The following is a 7,636-nucleotide window of genomic DNA, read 5'->3' on the forward strand; positions in this document are numbered from 1 at the left end:
AGCTGCAACAAAACACTCAAACTAGAAAGTTTTATCTCAATCTCATCATTCAAAGACTCAATCATAGACACTTACTGACAGTTGTGGCTGCTATGTGCGATGTATTGTTGTCTCTACCTTCTTGCCTTTTGTGCTGTTGTCTGTGACCAATAATGTTTGTACCATGTTTTGTGGTGCTACCATGTTGTGTCACTACCATGCTGTGTTGTCATGTGTTGCTGCCTTGCTATGTTGTTGTTTTAGGTCTCTCTTTATGTAATTTTGTGTTGTCTCTCTTGTTGTGATGTGTGTTTGTCATATATTTATATTGTATTTTATTTTTTATTTTTAATCCCAGGCCCCCGTCCCCGCAGGAGGCCTTTTGCCTTTTGGTAGGCCATCATTGCAAATTAGAATGTATTCTTAACTGACTTGCCTTGTAAAATAAAGGTTCAGAAAAACTAAACATCTTATGTAATGGCCATTCTTGTGGGAAGCTGCTATAGACCATCAAGTGCTAATAGTCAGTATCTGGAATATATGTGTGAAATGCTTGATAATGTATGTGAAATCGACAGAGAAGTATATTTTCTGGGTGATTTAAGTATTGACGGGTTCTCATCAAGCTGCCCACTCAAGAACAAACTTCAAACTGTAACCAGTGACTGCAACCTGCAACCTAACAGGGTATTTACAAATAGCACAGGAATGAAATCATCAAGATGTATTGATCACATCTATACTAATGCTGCAGAAATTTGCTTTAAAGCAGTATCCAAATCCTGAGGATGTAGTGATCACAATATAATAGCCATATCTAGGAAAACCAAAGTTCCAAAGGCTGGGCCTAATATACGGTATAAGAGGTCATACAAAATGATTTGTAGTGATTAATATATTGATAATGTAAAGAATATTTGCTGTACATTTTCTTTAATGAGAAGCAACCAGGCGTTGCACTTGACACATTTATGAAATTGCTTATTCCAGTTACTAATAAGCATGCACCCATTAAAAACTGTTAAATCAGTAAACAAATTGACAACAGACTTTCAGCACGCTTATGTGGACAATCAACAAGCACAGCACTTACAACTTACACAAAAGACTGATGATTGGCTGAGAGAAATTGACGAAACAATGATTGTGGGGCTGTCTTGTTAGACTTCAGTGCAGTTTTTGAAAATATTGATCATAGTCTGCTGCTGGAAAACATGTATGTGTTATGGTTTTACACCCCCTGCTACAATGTGGATAAAGAGTTACTTGTCTAACAGAACACAGAGGGTGTTCTTTAATGGAAGCTCTCAAACATAATCCAGGGAGAAGCAGGAATTCCCTAGGGTAGCTGTTTAGGCCCCTTGCTTTTTTCAATCTTTACTAACGATATGCCACTGGCTTTGAGTAAGGCCAGTGCGTCTCTGTATGCGGATGACTCAACACTATACACGTCAGCTACTACAGCGACTAAAATGACTGCAACACTTTACAAAGAGTTCGTTTGGGAAGGGTTAGCAAGGAATAAGTTAGTCATAAATATATCCAAAACTAAAAGCATTGTATTTGGGACAAATCATTCACTAAACCCTTAACCTCAACAACATCTCATAATGAATATTGTGGAAATTGAGCAAACTGTTATGTTCAAAACGTATTGATACAACAGTAGCTAAGATGGGGAGAAGTCTGTCCATAATAAAGTGCTGCTCTGCCTTCTTAACACTCAACAAGGCAGGTCCTACAGGCCCTGGTTTTGTCACACCTGGACTACTGTTCAGTAGTGTGGTCAGGTGCCACAAAGAGGGACTTGGGAAAATTGCAGTTGGCTCAGAACTGTGAAGTTCTGTGAAGTTCTGTGAAGTACTGTGAAATACTGGGAAGTACTGTGAAGTACTGGGACTGTGAAGTAACACAAACAGGCACAGTCACATGCATACTGTACACACACATGATAACATGTGCACTATACACACGTACACATGAATTTTGCATTGTAGATATGTGGTTGTGGAGTATGGGCCTGAGGGCACATACTAGTGTGTTGTGACTTCTGTAATGAATGTATTGTTTATGTTTTTTTTAATTATATAACTGTCTTATTTTTGCCAGACCCCAGGAATAGTAGCAAATGCCTATAACATGTACAGCCACCACCATGCTTGAAAATATGAAGAGTGGTACTCAGTGATGTGTTGGATATGCCCCAAACATAACGCTTTGTATTCACACAAAAAAAAAGTTATTTGCCACATTTTTTGCAATATTACTTAAGTGCCTGGTTGCAAACAGGATGCATGTTTTGGATAATGTGTTGTTGTTGTTGTTGTTGTACAGGCTTCCTTCTTTTAACTCTGTCAATTAGGTTAGTATTGTGGAGTAACTACTGTGTTGTTGACCCATCCTTAGTTTTCTCATATCACAACCATTAACCTTTGTAACTGTTTTAAAATCACCATTGGTCTCGCTGTGAAATTTCTGAACAGCTCCTTCCTCTCCAGCAAATGAGTTAGAAGGACACCTGTATCTTTGTAGTGACTAGGTGTATTGGATCGGGAGGCAATACTCAATAAATCCGGTATCATCCAACCAGGATTTCTGGAAAACCTGGGAATTTGGGAAAGTAACTGGAATTTTGAAACCCTACGAAGAACACTCAAAAACCTATTACAATCAACCACATCTCTAAGTCTGAGCCTTGTCAATGACCTCTGGAATCTGAGCCTATCTCAGTTATGACACCACTTGATCATAATTCAACTGTCATATGTGAAATATGGGAGTATGTCCATGGACAATGCATCAGGGAACTAGGCTGACACTGAATTCTCAACTTTTCACTGGTCTATAGAGAACTGTAAGATCACCAGTTATTGTTGTTTTGATCTCCTGACTTCACAGATTGCCACTGTAACATAAAGGAACAGGCATCAAAGCTGCTCAATGATATATCGGCACTTGGAGGATTTTGCCCTTCTGTCCTCCGGAGGGGCAGATTTTCTCAACACAATGGAAGGTCACTCCTCCTGTGTCCATACACTGAGTATACAAAACATTAAGAACACCTACTCTTTCCATGACAGACTGACCAGGTGAATCCAGGTGAAAGCTATGATCCCTTATTGATGTCACCTGTTAAATCCACTTCAATCTGTTTAGATGAAGGGGAGGAGACAGGTTAAATCATTATTTTTAAGCCTTGAGACAATTGAGACATGGATTGTGTATGTGTGCCATTCAGAGGTAGAATGGGCAAGACAACATATTTAAGTGCCATTGAACGGGGTATGGTAGTAAGTGCCAGACCAACAGATTTGTGTCAACTTGCCACGCTGCTGAGTTTTTCACACTCAACAGTTCCCGTGTGTCTCAAGAACGGTCCTCCAGCGAACTTGACACATCTGTGGGAAGCATTGGATTCAACATGGGCTAGCATCCATGTGGAATGCTTTCAACAAAGTGGAGGATTCTCGATTGATAATCGCTTGGCCACTGCCCTCAACAACGTCTTGTGACTCAGAGTGGAGGATGGTGGCGGGAGGGGTGGGTGTTGTTTTATGGTGGCTTGGTGTTGTGCTCCTGGTATCCCAGTCAATTTTGATTAGTGTGCAGGTTCAGAAAGGGAGTAGTAGAGGCATACGTATGGGGCTAAAGCTTGGAGCTTGGGCCAGGTGCACTCCCCAGAGGCCACAGCCTGCAAATGAGCAGATAAACCCCCTCCGTCCCCTTCTCTCTGGTAAATCCTTCAGTAAACAATGGCTGAGAAAGTAGCTCCTTTCTCACTTGAAGAATGCCCCACACCTTAGACCATACAGTTCCCTGCTCCTTATGGAATGGATGGAGTGCGAATTTGGTGATTGTTTTTTTACGGACTGAACTTTTATTGGAGGTGACTTACAAGCATCAACATCCATCGAATTATATAAACAGTAAAAGCTTGATGGCAGTCTGGAATGAGATTCATTTTACAATAGCACTAGCATTGATTGCATACAATGGTATACCTGAACACAGACCTTCAGCACTTTACATACCAGTCCAGGAAAAATATATCCATTATTTCATGTAATGCTGACGTATATTACATATACCATTACATCTCATATATTACAAGATAAATATACAAAATAAATGTGAAATCAATAATATATAGTAGGTGCCTATCTGTAACATAACTGAAACATAACTTATTATGATTAGCAAATAGCAAGTAACAATCGAGAGGACAACTGTGATGGAACGATATTAAGGAGGCTGAGAAACACAGTAAGGGGAGGAGAGTGCATTATAAAGACTTAGAGTAAGGGAATCACTTCCATCCGGAGTGGGCCTACACCCCCAGTCCCCTTAGCACACTAGTGCGCACACACACTCCCTCTCTCTTTCTCACACACACCTCTTGCCAGCTCTGCACAGACCTGATGGAAACCATAACAAGAAGCTGGAGTCCTCTGGTGGGTTCAAGAGCGCCGCACACTAACACAGCTCCAGTTACCCTGTAACCCAAGCCCTGTAGAGAGAGAGAGAGAGAGAGATTGCTTGTGAAAGTATGGAGAGATGGGAGCGATGGGAGAGAAAAGGGACAGAATCAATAAAAACAGAGATGGGAAGTAATAAAAAGTCAAGCTGTCTACTGCTTAAAAGAAAGGGAGAAAGAGGGGGAGAGAAAAAAAGAGGAAGGAAGCGAGGTTGATAGGTGAGTAGATAAGAATATCCATCCTCTGTGACTAATCAGTGCCTATAGCTATAGCAGTAAACCTGTTCCTTTACTCCTAATTCACTAAGCAATGCTCTTATCATTATGCCTGTATTTGGTTACATTATCTCATTCTCTCTATCATTCCTCTCTCTTTCCATTGGCAAGGTATTTATCTGAGGAGAAAAGTATGGGAGTCAAGATGGAATAGTTTGGAAATAATGTTATTTTAATCAACCTTAGAGGTACAAATGAGGCAAGCATTTTGGAGTTTGGAAAGGAGTAAGCATGTATGTGAATCTCCTAAAGTATTCTTCATCTTACCAGTCAAATGAGTGAAAAATACTCCTCCAATATACAGTAGATTTGAATCTGAACCCTTTTAAGAGTGGTTTAGACATGTATCTGCAAAGTTTAGCGATATAGACTTACAACTTGATTATTTGTGAATATTACATGATCCTTTGTTACTGTTTTCAATGGACTTGCCAGCACTGAAACAACGACAGGTTTAACATTACACATGTACCTACAGTAGTTGAATAAGCCATCTACCCAGTCAATAGGCGTTTTAAAATCACTTCCCCATCAGTTCAATTCAACAGTTAGATTTGTACGGTCTGTCTCGGTGGCCCCCGTGGCGGGGTAAGAGGTCACCAGGCTCCCAGCCTGTTAGGTGTGTAAACATAGACAACAAAAGAAGTTGTGCCAAACTAATCCCAGACGCCTCATCCCTCACCCCTCCCTCTGTCTGCTGGGGGATCCCGTTCCATGTGGAACCCATGGTTCTGGTCGCTGCCAGGACTTTGACACGCGTCTCCACTTCTCAGGACCTTGACTTTTTAAACTTTGTGGCCCTGGCTTTTGAGGTCTCAAAGATGTCAGATTTCTTGGCTAAAAGGACAATCTCCTAGGTCCCCTGGGTAGACTGAAACTTGGGTAGGTGAGGGTCATAAGCAGAGAGTTTACGCCATGTGTACGTTCCCATGCCTCCAAAATTAAGTTATGCTAATGATGCACGTTCGTGCTTTATTTTCCAATCAAGGCTAATACTACACAGTGACCTCATCACTACTGTTTCACCCTCATCACAACACTTGTAGCTCTGCCAGACAGACAGGTCTTGGCACTCCGGCTGCATTTCAGGATTAAGCTAATAAATGTCAATTTAATCGATTAGAAACATCTGTCAGTGCCTTCACCCATTTTCCAGGACAAATTGTGCCATCAAGTGAAATTAAAGGCAAACTTCATGCTAATATGCAGGCATGATCTCATTGAACTAAGAGGGTTAGACTGTTAGTATCAGTTGCAACTAGATGGGAGCGCTCTCATTTTGAGAGTCACAAATGTAATGCATGTAGTTTGGAGGGAAGAGCTCTTTTCTATGTAATTACAATAAAGTTGTTCTTTCCTGCAGCCAAATGGCTTTTTTTTGCCATGCATGAGGAACAGAGAGAAGGAAAAGCCGTCTAGTTAGGATTTTAGCAGCCCTGCAGAATGCATGCACGACTAAGTCGTTTTGGATAAAAGGAGTCTGCTAAATGGCATATATTAATATAAGTTTATAATAAAAGGCATATATTATTATAAGTCTATAATAAAGTAACAAATAAGAAATACAAATTTTTGCAGGTACTCTGACGATTATCAAACTGTTCAGTGAGCCACTGATTTCCTGAAATCACTATCGGCTTTTTGTTGTGTTATTATACACATGCAGCCATGTGTGAAATATTCCCATGTTGACTATTTGCCTGTTGACACAAAAGTATTTAACTTCTTACACAAATAAAAATGAATACAAGCACACTGATACACACACACCACTGCACACATGAGAACATACGTCGGCCATGGTTTAATGGTTTAACTATCCAAATTACCCTGTTTATGGAAAACAAAGTGAAATGTAATGAATTATATTAAATGGTGCATGCGTTGACATGATATTACACAGAAATACAGTAGATTTATAAATGTATAACAGGGAAACAATATACCTAATACAACACATACTATCTGTAGCTTTGGGCACTATGTAGCCATACTATGCCACCTTGAAAGGTGAGGGCCTCGGATAAATATGAACAATAATACCAAGAAATATAAAATGACAGGTTATCTGATCAAGGGTGGAGAATGGGGGGTGGCAGTTTAGTTTGCAATGCTGAAATAACATGTTAATGACAGGGAAATAACCAGAAACGACAGGGAACTAAGATGGTAAAAATATGATAACCCTTTCATATTTAGTATATAGTTGCCAAATAACTACATAGTGTGCCAAAATTATAGTAAATGTGACATATTTCCCTGGTTGTTATGTAGAAATAATTATTTGGAACTTATGAGCAAGTTATCATAAATATTCAATAACCTTCCAACTGGAGAATTCCTTTGTGTCTATAGAAGTAATGGAACGCAAGTCGATATCATGTGGAATGCGCGTGACCAGGACCTGGCTCTCTGCCAGACCACTGACTCATTCCCCTCTCATCCGGCCCCACATCAGAGTAGAAGCTTCATTCAAGGTTCTACAGACTGTTGACATCTAGTGGAAGCCATAGGAAGTGCAAACAGATTCATATCCCACTGGGATTTCAATCGGCGATGAGTTGAAAATCGACTCACCTCAGATATGCCACTTCCTGGTTGGATTTTTCTAAGGTTTTCGCCTGCCATATGAGTTCTGTTATACTCACAGACATCATTCAAACAGTTTTAGAAACGCCAGTGTTTTCTATCCAATAGTAATAATAATATGCATATATTAGCATCTGGGACAGAGTAGGAGGCAGTTCACTCTGTGCACACTATTCATCCAAATGAAAATGATGCCCCCAATCCCTAAAAATGCATGTAATAAGTATTCCAGGCTATTTCGACTGTTATTAACAGCATCATCTATATACTTATATACAGTGCCTTGCGAAAGTATTCGGCCCCCTTGAACTTTGCGAC

This window comes from Oncorhynchus gorbuscha, linkage group LG14, assembly GCF_021184085.1.
Source record: "Oncorhynchus gorbuscha isolate QuinsamMale2020 ecotype Even-year linkage group LG14, OgorEven_v1.0, whole genome shotgun sequence".
NCBI lineage: Eukaryota > Metazoa > Chordata > Actinopteri > Salmoniformes > Salmonidae > Oncorhynchus > Oncorhynchus gorbuscha.